We start from the raw sequence: 14,118 nt of genomic DNA on the forward strand, positions 1-14,118 counted from the left end.
GTTGGTAATACATCTTAATACAATATTCTAGGTGGGCCGAATTTACTGATGTAATGGCCGAATTTGCCTGGGCCGAATTTACTTTGGGGCGAGTTTACTGGCAACCATGGAAAACACGACCTAGATCAAACATTATAACGTGGCCAGTAAATATTATTGGTGGCATATGTGAGCGGATGAATATATCACTTATTTCGAAATCGCCTGAGTGTCGTCTGGCCAGTGGCCGTTATTGAGATGGTTGCCAGTAAACTCGCCCCAAAGTAAATTCGGCCCAGGCAAATTCGGCCATTACATCAGTAAATTCGGCCCACCGAGAATATTGTATTAAAACGTATTACCAACCGTTAACATGAATTAATTACATAATTATACTATTATTAAGTGATTTGGATGTCAGGGTATGCGTAGATCGCGTAATCACGGGAGATAGCGCGGATATTCACGGGGACCGAATTTACCGACGGCCGAATTCACCGGTCAATTCACTGGTTACTCGGTCAATTCTGCCCTCGGAGAATTTTTTATAAAAATGTATTACCAACTATTAATGTGAATTAATTTCATAATTATATTATTATCAAGTGATTTGGAGAACAGGGTATGCGTATAAATATATATATGTATATATATATGCCGATGTTTACGGGGCCGAATTTACCGTCAGCCGAATTCAATCGGTATATTCGGCCCTCGGAGAACATTGTGTGAAATTTTATTACGAACTAATAATGTGTATTATAATACATAATTATAATATTATCTAACCTGAACCCTAACATTAATCCTAACCCTAATTCTAGCCTAATCCTAAACCTAACCTAACCCTAATCCTAACCTAATCCTAACCCTAATCCTAATCCTAACCCTAACGCTAATCCTAACCCTAACGCTAATCCTAACCCTAAACCTACTAATAACTACTAACTAATAATGTGTAGTATATTACATAATTATAATATTATCAAGTGATTTGGAGGTTAGGGGTTAGGTTTAGGGTTAGGATTAGCGTTAGGGTTAGGATTAAGGTTAGGGCTAGGATTAGGGTTAGGTTAGGATTACGGTTAGGATTAGGGTTAGGTTAGGGTTAGGTTAGGTTAGGATTAGGGTTAGGGTTCAGGTTAGATAATGGTATTGTAACTGTTGTTGTTACTCTGGCCCTGGCCGAATTTACCGAGGGCCGAATTCACCGACAGCCGAAGTGACCGAGGGCCGAATTCGATGGGCCGAATTTACTTTGGGGCGAGTTTACTGGCAACCATTGAGATTTGAGCAAAGGGTGACGCGAAGCTTGTTGTGCTTGAAGAAAGTGGACACGATCGTTGAAGATTGCTAGGAATGCTGAATGGGGTATACGCATCGTAAAAGGTACAGTACTACATAGCATTTGTTACCGTGAATATCTACGACTGTGCACACCACCGGGATGACTTTGATTTCATGATTGAAATATTTCATTCGCCGCATTTTCTGTTCTATTTTGGGATATTAGTCGACTTATATAGTGACCTGTTCCACCACATACTCCGCCGCGGAGGAGTTGAAACTGTTGGTTTCTTACTGTCATTTTCGGGCCATACCATAGATATGTTTTCATTCACTGCTGGATTTGTTCGGCACAAACGCCACCTCAAATGAGGAACCTTTTGCTTCAATACATTAGATAAAGTATGTCTTGAATCTCTGCTATATCATGTAAAATGCGGAGCCGTCATCACACAATGTACCAGTACCGGTACTTCGAAACATGTTATATTTTTGTTAGCCCATTTGTCTTAGTCTTTTTAATGTCATGTCTAGGTTAGCAACTTTGCTTAATATAGCGACTTATGCATGAATTCTTTTCAGTGGAACTGCATGTTACACAGAAGGAATGAGGACGAGAAAAAGAAACAACTGGAAGTTTGGCCGGTGGTGGAATTAATTCCCCTTCTCTTGAGACCACTCGTGTTACTGCGTGTCTCCTAAAGAAGAATTAGACCTCCAGCAGCAATACTTTTCCATCGATAACCATTTCATCGTGAATCATGAATGAATATACAGTCTGTACCAATGTCGTTTTGGGAGTGTGAAGAAACTTTTCCGATATTTTAGCATCGCGTTGCTTTGCGATAGGTATGGATGTACGAGAATTTACAAGCTGGTATGTAGTCCAGATTTACACGGACAGCATGTAGGTAGGTAGGCGGTAAAATTACAGTCTCGGTCGTAAATGTACAGGAGAACATGTAGATTGGATATACCGCGGGGGACTGTAACATTACAGTCTGGTGTGTAAAGTCAGATTACCAGACGAATGTAAGTTAAATTTACGTTGACTAACGGTAATGTTATATTACCACGAAATGTCTGGCTACCGTGCTTCCAAACATTTCGCGGTAAATCGAGGTTTTTATTTTTTACAGTGTGCAACATCAATGAATTCTTCGCCGATTGGACATTTCAATTCCAGGGGTTCTTAATCAGGGTCCGTAGACTGCATCGGGGTACGGAGCACCACATCAGGGTGTACGAGATGTATTGTGGAATTAGGCCCATATGCTGGGGAATATTGTCTTGGCCAAATGATTCAACTGGAAAATAGTCCCCGCGCTACGCGCGATTTCATGAGTATGGGCTTTCTGATTTTAATATCGGTACCATCAGAAACTGTGGTGTAAATGGACAGGGGCGCCGAGAAATCTTATCGGAGGCACAAGGGGTACGATCGCTAAAAAGGTTAAGAAGCAATGCTATTACTATGGCTCAATAATGATTATATTCAAGTTGTTATTGGTTATTGATATATTCCAATATTATTCGAAGGCAAAATCTAACGCTGATTTAGTTTGACTTTGGCAATGACAGTAACAACAGCCGATACTTATCACGACTGTATCAAAACTAGGATTAGGCTACACCGCTCAAATGCTCTGATATCAGATCAATCTTCAGTAGATTTTAAAATATTTTACGTAGAATTGTGGCTGTTAAATGTCCACTAGCTGCAATATTATAACCCGACAGTTTTACGATGTCATGAGGCATGCTCTCGAATGATGTCTATACCTCATTAATTAAAAAAATTATGCGCGGCACAAAATCAATTTTATTGAAATATTTGAAAATGTGTTATTTTTTCGTGTCAAGAGTGAATAATGCAATAGTAAATTACATTGCCACGATGTTTGTGGAATGCCTGTCTGCAAGGTCCCTTCAAATAAGGACTACTTTGAAATTATACATTGAATATCGCTAAGATTGGTGCTGCGGCCCGCGGCGTCAACAAACACTGGGAAATGGTCCGCGAGCACATTTGAGTTTGAGACCTCTGCTCTAAACCCTTTTAATATCTCAAGTTGAACAACTTCATATGATCATATCTTAATTTGTGTTCGTCCTAGAGGCCTCATATTGGTTTGTACGAAAAGCTAGCAATCTTCTGATTTATATGATCCCTAATTCGAAGGTATAAGACATGACAATTTTCGCAGGTAACTCCAAAAAGTCCACCTCGTCGTCATAACTGCTTCCAAAAGCGTTGGTGAATAAATTGAGACTTTCGCTTTGCAGCAGCGCGTGGGAATTCAAAAATCCAAACATATCATTTAAGTGGTGTATGCCAGTAAACCTAGCTTCAGCTTCAAGTATATTTGTAAATCTGTCCAAAGCTTGAAACATGCATCGTCTAACTTCTTCAACAACACTGAGGCCAGTATCTTCTGATTGTTCGCCAAGCATTCTCCTTTTTCTGCGAACTCTCCGAACAATCGGCCTTGATGGCTATTTCGGAGTGGTTCCATCGCCATATTAACATATTAATTCGTGTTTTCGGAAACAGCGCGACACTATAGTTTTCGATGAAGACCAGTTTGATTAAATTTTAGCTCACGAGACGCCAGCTATAGGACTACCAACTACGCTTCTTTTAGCCAGCTGTGTACACTGTACACTGTGCCGAGCGAGAGAGTGTAATGGTGATGCGTCCGGCTTCTTGATCGAGAACGTGGGGTCGATCCCCGGCCGGGTCCGACCGAATACTCGAAAACTGGTATCCGTGGTTATCCCGCTAGGCGCTCAGCAATCACGGAGGAGAAAAAAACGGGGGTGCAGTGCAGACTAGATCACCTTACTATAAAGTCCGTATCGCATCTCCGTCGTCAAAGCATCTCGATGGTGCAGGCGAAAAAAGAATAACATATTTCTCTGTCTGTCTCTCTCTCTAACTGTGCAGCCTCATTTTGCCGCCCCTGGCGCAGAGCCAGAACCGCCAAGTGGCTGCTACGCCACTGATCTCGGTATTGACCTGTCTCGGCGAATACGTCATTAGTACTGCTCCATATGAAAAGAATGAGATTCATTAGTTCATACTCGCTGTCAATTGCTCTCGGTATAAATATTGTTCTTTTCGCGTCTTATGAGAAGGCTAGACTCGGGGCGTGAAGAGTATGTGAGGTTGGGTTGCGTTTAAATAGGGTTGCCATACGTCCTATTTTAAGAAGATTTGTCCCACTTTTTTGACTTTGTTGAAAGTCCCCTCGGAGGACGCCCAAATGTCCAGCTCTTTTTTTGAGAATTTGTCCTCTTTTTTGAAAATGTAGGTTAAATGTATGTGAAAATTCGACTGAGATATAGCAAATCAGTACCGAAGTAACGGTTCTCGCACGGGTATTTCGGGAGTTTAGCGAGAAGTCTGACATTTTCTCGACAGCGTTCTCTTTTCAGATTCCCAAAATATGGTAACCCTAAATACAATATGGTTGTTTAAAACACTTTGTTTAAAACATGTTTTAAACAAAGGCATTTAAAAAAAAATTGCGCTTATTTAAATTGTTTAATTATGCCATAATTTTATAAATACTTTCCAAAAACACGTTGTGTATGAGCCTACGGACGACGATTACCACTCGATATAGCCGACTTATAGGCTACAACATGGGGTGATTTGAACCCTCGAAATAGTCGGTTCCAGAGCTATAGTACGTACATATAGATCTTTGGTTCGGAATGAATGTTCTGATGATGATGACCGCCGACCATAAAAATGCTGTAAGAGGATGTAGTCCTGGTTAAAGATATTTGGGTCACTATGACCTCACGGAATATGCGTGGCGTCATGGCTTAAAAAAGAAACATGTTTTAAACAATTGGCCTTGTTTTAAACATGTTTGTTTTTAATTGATTTTTGTTTTAAACACAACCCTTGTGAAGCAATTAATGCTCCCTCTAAGTTTTCACGAGTCTGCGCTCACTCACCAACTAACTGTGCGAGGTCCCTCGGACAAGCAGCGTAGCTGGATTTCTTGAAATATGTGATCGTGTCTCGAAAATCCGCGTTTTGGATATGGTATGAACGAGGCCCGAATATCCACTTCCGCCAATATAGGTGATGGCGAATCGCGTAACGCTTCCGATGAGACATTTGGGTAATTGGGCAGTGGCGGCTCGTCCTATAGGGCAACTGGGGCATTGCCCCACCTAAAATTCTGTTCAATAACAATGATTTACTATTTATATACGCTCAGCAATCAATATATAGCGAAATCACGGCAAAAATCGCATTCTTTTTGTGCTTTCGCTTGTAAATGCCCATATATAGCGAAGTCTCTACGAAAATCGAATTATCTTCTGTGTTTTCGCTTTGTAAATGCTTAACCGGGGCTTGCCCCGGTAGCGCTCATAATAAGCTTTCACTGTCTGTTCTCTCAAAGCCGCTCATAATAAAGAAACGGTGAACTACTCTCTCTTATTCATCTAATTACCGAGCAACCGGGGCAACTTGACAAGTCGCCCTGCCAGTGTGATGTAACAATGGTATATAAACCTGAACTATGTTACCGTCCTATGCGTTGGGTCGACCTTTGCTGGTATAAGGCGATTTTGACGGTGTTTCGCAACATTATAATTCTTGAAACTTGGTATGTTATGTCGTGATGGTCGTATTTAACACTGCTCCAAGTTTCAGGGTTGCTACTTAAAGTTTAGGGTAGTAATTTCGTTTCCAAAGTTGACTGTGTGCTGATCCGTCTTGTATCGCAAACAGATTTTACTCAAAAGCGGGTATTGGTCTCCATTGATTTTGACGATGTTCCATACCGATATCGGTGATGACATTTGGCATAGTAAGTCTTAATATTATAACGAACGCTGTACCAAGTTTTAAGTTTATCACCGAACTATGTGGTGGTAATTTCATTTCTAAGTCGAGTGAGAGCTGACTCGTCATTTATCGCTAACAGATTTTACGCAAAACCGGTATTGGTCTTTATTGATTTTAACGATAGGCATACTCCGTATCTAGATCGGTGATGAGCTTTTGGACAGTATGTCTTGATTTTAGTAACGAAGCTGTGCCAAGTCCCGAGGTTGACGCTCAATGATTAGGGCTGTAATTTCGTTATCGAGGTCGAGTATGGTAGAGATATCTGACAGATAGGCCTAACTACCGCATTGCGGATTTCACGCAAAAGCCAGTGTTGGTATGTGCTAATTTTAACTGAGTTTCATACTGAGATAGGGGATGAGATGATGATCTCATGGAACAGTTTACTAAGATTCTCGGTTTACATTAAAATATTTACTTTATTTTATATTCTCCAATATCAATTTCACCGTGAAATTGTGGCCTTCAAGCCATTTGCTTACAACCCCCTGTCAAGCGGGATAGCTAGTTCGTTTTCGATGACGGCTAACAGCTGATGACTAGATCAGCCTATTCCTCAATTCCTATAGTTGAAGAATCGCTTTCTTTCAACTTTGCTGAAGTAATTAGGCTCGATGCGTTAGATGTGCTCATGATTCTCAACGCTCTCATTCTGGGTATTCCAGATTTCAATGAGCTCGTCATTAAACGTTTTGCAACTATGAAGCGAGTGGCGCAGTTGGTTAAAACACTGCAGTCACGACACCAATGGTTGGTGGTTCGAGTCACGGCTCTGCCATGTTTCTATGTGTCGGAGGTTTATCTGGGCTCCTCATCGCCGATCCCGCTGTAATACAGCGCATTGAAAAGCCCAGACGAAGAGAGAGCCGAACTCTTGAAAGATAGCAGCTAAAGATCGCGTTCCAGGAGCAAAAAGCACATTTATGAAATTGATGTACTGGGCGCAACCGACTATAATAGCGATAAGCGCCAATGATGTAATAAAACAAACAAACAACTATGAAATCACGCCGCGCGCAATAGGCCTACTAATACAATGTTACAATATGCAGGTATCAACTACTGTACTTAATATTTTCTTTCGAATAATTTGAAATACGTAAGCTATATTAACCATGCCTAATGTCTATACCCCATACAAACCGTGTGTGACCACCACGAAGTCACATTTTCACGTAGGAATACACTATTGTGGCGTCATTTATACAATTAAAATCGCGTGCATCCCTTGCCCCACCACCCGATATTGTCACGAGCCGCCACTGTAATTGGGTATGATCGCAGTATATATGGCACCAAAATTGAGAAACTTATTTTTTAATGAACATATATAACGTCCAGCCTATATAGTCGTTTCTATCAAGCACCTCTTCTTATAAGTTATTCCGGAATTACTGGTTATGTATATATATCACAGGAGAAAATGGGTTTTGCAAACATTTCGAAGTCACCCTGATTGATCTGCACTACATGCGACTTTTATATTTTACCACAAACCAAAACAAAACGTCGTTGCTTCTGTTGATGCCAGTCCTGAAGTTTTAACAGCGATGAAGTGAAACTGCCGCGTGAGTGGCCTAATTTAAAGAAATACAAATTAGGTTTAACCATTTTGCAAATTTAGAGGCTTTCGTGGACCCCCTGAAAATTGTTCGCGGACCCTCGGTTGAGAACATTGCTGTCAGATATTTGTTTTATTCGTTCAGATTTCAAGATGAGACGCACACTATTTGTTCCACTGCATTTGAGTCGATCCTGCTATTTTGGCTTAGCGAGAATCTCCATCGTCGAATCTTGGCCCTATTCGCGACCTGCGATAAAGTTGACACTCGGTGCATAGCAATTTACAACAACTTTACGTTGTAAATTGCTACGCTTGGTGTGTCAATATGCGTGTCAAGTAGGCCTGTTTTATTCGTTCAGATTTCAAGATGCGACGCTCATTCTTTATCCCACTGTACATAAGTCAATGTTGAAATTCCGTGGTATGTGACCAAAATCACATGTAAAATGATAAAATGATGATGCAGTCTTCTAGGAATCTAGGCTGTGATCTGCTTTCACGAAAATACTACGTGTGACATTTGAAATATAGCGGCCATGACCGATAGCTCAAACTTGTTGATACATCCATAATATCATAGTGTCCTATATGGTGTCGACCAGACATGGGGTGATTACTTCATGAATGTAATCGATTGCGATTACGATTACTTCTGAATGACGCGATTACGATTACGATTACGATTACAGCAAAATCAGGAAGTAGTCGATTACGATTACGATTACATTGGAAAAGTAATCACGATTACTCACGATTACATTTATATTGCATCTTAGAAGTTATATTGGAAGACAATATATGGATTGGGCTGAAAAGGCCTAATGAGATAACAAACTTCCTTTTAAAAGATGCGTCATTTGCTTGTTACGTCATAATGTGTACATATTGCCCATTTTTATAGTAGACGATATATCGCACCCAACGATTTGCATTCTTGCCAGGTCCATGACTGCCGCACCCCAAATTTCCCAATTGGGTGGGGAGCGAGCTCGAGTGGGACTCAAAAGTATTTCGTAAGCCAACATAAATTATAGAGTATTTTCGAGAGATTTAATTACCTTAAAAATTATGTTTTTTCAAGTTGTAAAATTATGCCATATTTGTGTAAATACTTTCGAAAAAACATGTTGTATGAGAGTACGGACAATTGCCACCCGATTTAGCCGACATACATCGATATAGGAGGGCTGGAACCCCTCAAAATAGTCGGTTCAACAGTTATATTAAAGATATTTCGTCAATGGAGCTATATTTACCCTATATTTTCAATTGTCAATGTCAAACCACATTGGTGACGTCATTGCTTAAAAAAAAAGCTATAAAAAACATGTTCTAAACAAGGGCCTTCTTTTAAATGTCTGCTTTAAATTGATCTTTGTTTTAAAAGCAACCCTGATTTATAGTAATATGCATTTAGGTTCCAGTCAATACCGTGCCACGACACACCAAAAGGCATATGCAGTTTCGACCAACTCGCGACTTCACGAAGTGTGCTACTAAAAGAAAGACCTTAGCCGAAACTTAATGTATGTGCCCATTGTCAATAGCCGCGCTGGGTGGGTGTGACTAATAGTATGGTCCTTCCAATCTGAGCCCACAATGCAAATGCCACTCCCGGACACCCACGGAGCATTCAAGACATGACAATTTGTGTGTGCGTCTCACGAAAGTTTTTTCTTGTAGTCTGCTACGTTTGGGATACAACAATATCTTTTGATTATATAACAGACCGGAGGCCATGAATTAACAACATACCCTGAAGTGATTATAACAAGATACCAGACGTAAATCTGACCATCGGGGGGCAGAGAGAGGATTAAAAATTAATAATAATATAATGCAATTATCAATGTTATTGACGACGTCAAGTCTTCAACTTGAAAAAAATCACCCTATGATGACCAAATACCAAGGTTTGGACTGGGGGACAAATTGCTGTTTTGGTTCTGATTCTAGCTATATCCCACGCTAACATGATATAGATGCCCGTGGCTATGGCGGCAGGTCCCTATGTTGAGTAAAGAATAGTGAAATAACGATTGGCGCCCGTTTCAGGTAAAGTCATATGAGAATAACATGAAGAGAACATACAACTCTGTCTTCAACTAAAGACAGATAATGTACTGCAAGATGCCGTTACGAGAAACGGCAAAAACGCCTTGGTTATCATATATATCAGCAGCTGTTGATGTTTAATGCTTCGTTTTATTTGACGAGTACAAAATTTCAAATCTTTGTCCGGTGTACGTACGTACTACATAGGCCTACTGCTCGCCAATCAGCAACGGTCAAACTGCGTTTAACTAAGCATAACCAAACATCAAATCGCAAAGTGGTGATTAATTATCCTGCTGCGAGGTACTATGGCGCGTGGAACGTGTTCATAAGCTGATAAACAGCATAGCGGGTGTTCTTACAATCACACTTATGTACGTACAGTAGGGTTGTTCAGAATTGATCGACTTTCAAAATGTCGTGGTTTTCAGTCCGATTCCCATGCCTTATACCATAAAAACATATTCTAGGTACTTTTTTTCGTAATTCATCCCTTGCATCCGTGTGCACATTGAGCTGGAAGAATATCGGCTAAAAATAGGGGATTCCCCTAAAATTTGAGTGTCGCAATTCGGACTAGGCTAGTAAAACGTCATATATAAGCTGGTTTTATGTAGCTATTGCGGTTGGAGTGCTACATAACCTCACTATAGAAAGTATTGTCAGTTCAGGACACCATTTTCATGTCCCACACTGCCTTAGAACTCCTCAAAACTGCCTAAAACTGATAGTCATTTTGTTGGATCACCTATCCTACACTCCTCAACCCTACCCGAGATTGTTCATCAATTGCCGGGATCACCACGTGCAAGAATACAACTGTAAATGTATCATTCACTCACAGCCACATTATAAACATCACATTGTTCAAAGGAAACGAAACAAAAAGGCAAAAAGACAGATCAACTTGGCAAATACTACTTAAATCAGGTCCGGATGAAATGGTTGCTTTAGAGAAATCGGCATATCTGTTCCCGTGATCTTCCACGGCTTGTAAGAGGCTCGCTCGCTGTTCTTTGTCATCTGTTTTGAAAGCATCAAAGTCGGTATTCAATTTCACCAAACGCTCTGCTGCGCCGTTAACTATTTCAACGCTACTCACAAATTCTTGAGCAGTCACGAAATGCGAATCAGTATGCCATTCCGAAACTGGAAGACTAAACCAATCATGTTCGACATGTATAGCATTGAATAGAAACCATGATTCCGGTTCAATTAAAGCAACCATACTCATTGACTCAGAGACAGAGTCAGAGATTAGACTCAGAGGTATAGCCTACCGCTGCGAAATTGTTCAAGGATTGGCATTACAGCAATTTAGTAGCCATCGCTTCCTTCACTTTGTCAGAAATCTTTGGTTTAGCCGAGAACATTGTTGATACCACCGCTTCCTCGGTGAGATGCCAATGATGTTCTCGCATCTTTTTATATGCCACATCAGCAACTGTGAAATCGCACAATGAAAAGTCTGTCATGCCATGAAGGAATTTGAGATCAATATACTGTGCGTCACATGCATTACCAGTTTTCAACCAAGCTGGGACATAAAACAGGGCAACTTTCTAATGAACTCTTCAGAATAGCCCATTTGCTCTCTCCACATGAACATTTTTTGACAGTACAGCACTTGACTCATCCATCCAGTGCTATTAGTAGCACCAGGCTTGCGAAAACGATTATCAATATATTGGGCAGCTACAATCGCCAAGGTGCCTGTTGCACATTCTCTGTAGTCATTTCTTATCAAGACTTCTTTCTGCTTTCCATTATATGGCTTCGTCAGTGGAATTATTTCTTGCTTAGCTTCATCAGCTGTGATCGCCAACCAGCTGCATTCATCAAACTGAAATGTTTTAGAGCTTCTTAATTGATCAATATCTTTCCACTTCTTGGAAGGTATTAAAATCCGTGTTTTCAGGGCCTGTGGTCGCAGATCCAAACACACTTCACTTCCAGACCTCCCCGGATGACTAGTTCATGAATATGATGGCGACAAGCAGAAGTAGAAAACTTTCCTGTTTATCAATTCTTCAAGTAACAGAACCGCACCCTTTTTTTTCCATTGTTTGAGGGTGTTGTGTCAAACACAAGAGCTCTGACATTATTTGTTAAATTATAAAGTTAAAGCAGTTCAAATGACAGATCAGCCTGTGCTTTTCCTGTAGCACTCTCCAGAGTTCGATTGCCAAGAAGTTTGCCTTTCTCAAATGCGTTGGAATACGCAGACTATGCCAGCACTGCCAAGGCCTCAAATTTCCCTCCGAAACGACTTCTAGTGAGCTTTGTATCCTAGTGCAATGCAATGTGCTTTGGTGGATCGTTTGCTATTTTTTCAAAAATAGACTTAAAAATTTTAAAACGATTTGCAATGCGTTGTTGATAGGTTCCAGATCTTGAAAGATAAAAGTCATTAGATTCACCATCGCAAGCTTTAATCAGTGCTGCAGTTATCATGGTAGCAGCATTATCGCTGACTTTCAAGCGATCAAAAACCTGGCATAGGTCTTTTTCGTTGTATAGGTTTACAGGCGCTTTTAGAGTCACAAATTTAAAGGAATGACCAGATGTCGTCTGTGCCACTTCAAAATCACTGCTGTGGGAAGTGTCAGCTATCTGCGAAGATATAGATGAGCTCTCTGTAAATTCACCTTCGCTACTTGATTCTGGTGCACTCTCTCACACTCATGGTCCGTCTTTTTTGTTACGTGATTTTCACTTTCAACACGGTATCTTTGCCACCAATCGTTGCTAATCACGGACCCCTTTGATCCTGATAAAATGTTATGTATTCGCGGGAAAGAAGTGTACTTGCTTCAATTGTCGCCATCGCGTCAGGGGCTCCTATGCCTATAGCTTACTCGGCTTGGCTTCAAAGTCGCTCTGTTTTCTTGATACATATTGCTGGCCTGCAGATTCCTTTAGTGACAGCCATTTGTTTTCTGTTTTCTGTCTCTAATCTTTCATTGGCATTGACTTGCGTGATGGTCTTTGTGGCAGTCAGGAACCAAAAACGTATTACTTCATCTCCTACGTCCTGGATGTGTAACTTTACTGGTTCATTTTTCGCATATGAATGCTCTCTTAGGTGTAACACATACTGCATAACTTTCCTAACAGTGGGCAGCTTCGATCCCGTAATGTTTCCTCAGATGGCCCAACTACGAAACGTTGTGTCTGCGACCGTGATCTTCTAGTTTTCTTTGATACTATTGCACTAGATGACAATTTTTTTTCAGACATTTCGCACTAGAGCTAATCCTAGAAAAATAAATACACATCAACTCAGTCAAGCAACAAAGATTAGTTGGAAACATTTCAGTTCTCTCAGGTCAAACACATACCGTACTGCACAACTTGTGCAAGAATAGCCGGATTAGATCCAGTTATTGATTCTGGAAGATAAATATTCCTAAATTAGAAATACTCCTACCAGTACATTGCTTTCTTAGGAACTAACATCAAAATCTGAGCAACCGATTGGCTGTTTTGCACAGTCACTGGAAAAGACATTTACAAGCTTTGTTTTCTATTCCAGTAGACAGGAAAGAGTATCTGGTCCATTAGATCGAATAATGCAATACTGCTACAATACTATAATCACTAATCCTGCGCTAGACTCGCTGACAGCGTACGTCAAAAAGCCACCGGGCAAGTCCTGCACTTCAATCGTAAACACAGTTCTTTAACAACAAAGCAGCAAAACACCTGACTAATCAATGATTCCCATTTCACTGCCGTGCCTAGCGCGTCAACAACCCTAGCACATACGCTTCACGTCAATGAGAACACCTGCAGTTCCTGTCGAGTCACTCACAACGGGGGAATCCCCTAATTCCGAAGAATTTTTTTGGTGCATGAAAAAACGGCAATGTGCACACGGATGCAGGGGATGAATTACAAAAAAAAGTAGCCAGAATTTGTTTTTAAGGTATAAGGCATGGGAAACGGACTGAAAACCTAGACTTTTTGAAAGTCGGTCAATTCTGAACAACCCTAACGTACAGTCGTACATCGAATATCTATTTACTGTGGATACTTCTTACGCAATGACTAGCAAAGCTATAGGCTACTTCTGACGTAATAATGAGCAATGGCATTTGAAAATCAGACGTTAGTGCTATCACGTAACTGGTATAACTTCTCTTCCTTGTTCACGAATATTCAGTTCATTTCATAGTCCTTGTACAAATAAAAAGTAATCGGCATTTCACAAAGAAATCGATTAGATATGGGAAGTAGTCGATTACGATTACGATTACTTCGGAATTTTTTCGAATGTAATCGATTGCGATTACGATTACTTGAAAATGCTGTAATCGTCGTAATCGATTACGATTACTAATCGCGATTACCCCAT

The 14,118-nt window shown here is 40.5% G+C and overlaps 1 protein-coding gene and 1 long non-coding RNA gene across 2 annotated transcripts in view; one reads left to right on the forward strand and one right to left on the reverse strand.

Moving 5' to 3' along the window:
* The window catches only part of LOC145458561 (nondiscriminating glutamyl-tRNA synthetase EARS2, mitochondrial-like), a 205,182-nt gene that overhangs the window by 47,465 nt on the left and 143,599 nt on the right, over window positions 1-14,118 (reverse strand). The window lies entirely within an intron of this gene.
* Window positions 241-2,057, forward strand: LOC145458950 (uncharacterized). Its single transcript, XR_013921238.1, has 2 exons — window positions 241-1,350; window positions 1,849-2,057. It is a non-coding gene; the product is annotated as an uncharacterized LOC145458950 (long non-coding RNA).

The sequence above is a fragment of the Botryllus schlosseri genome, chromosome 16 (assembly GCF_051294905.1).
Source record: "Botryllus schlosseri isolate E-star chromosome 16, Bs_hap1, whole genome shotgun sequence".
In the NCBI taxonomy this organism is placed as follows: domain Eukaryota; kingdom Metazoa; phylum Chordata; class Ascidiacea; order Stolidobranchia; family Styelidae; genus Botryllus; species Botryllus schlosseri.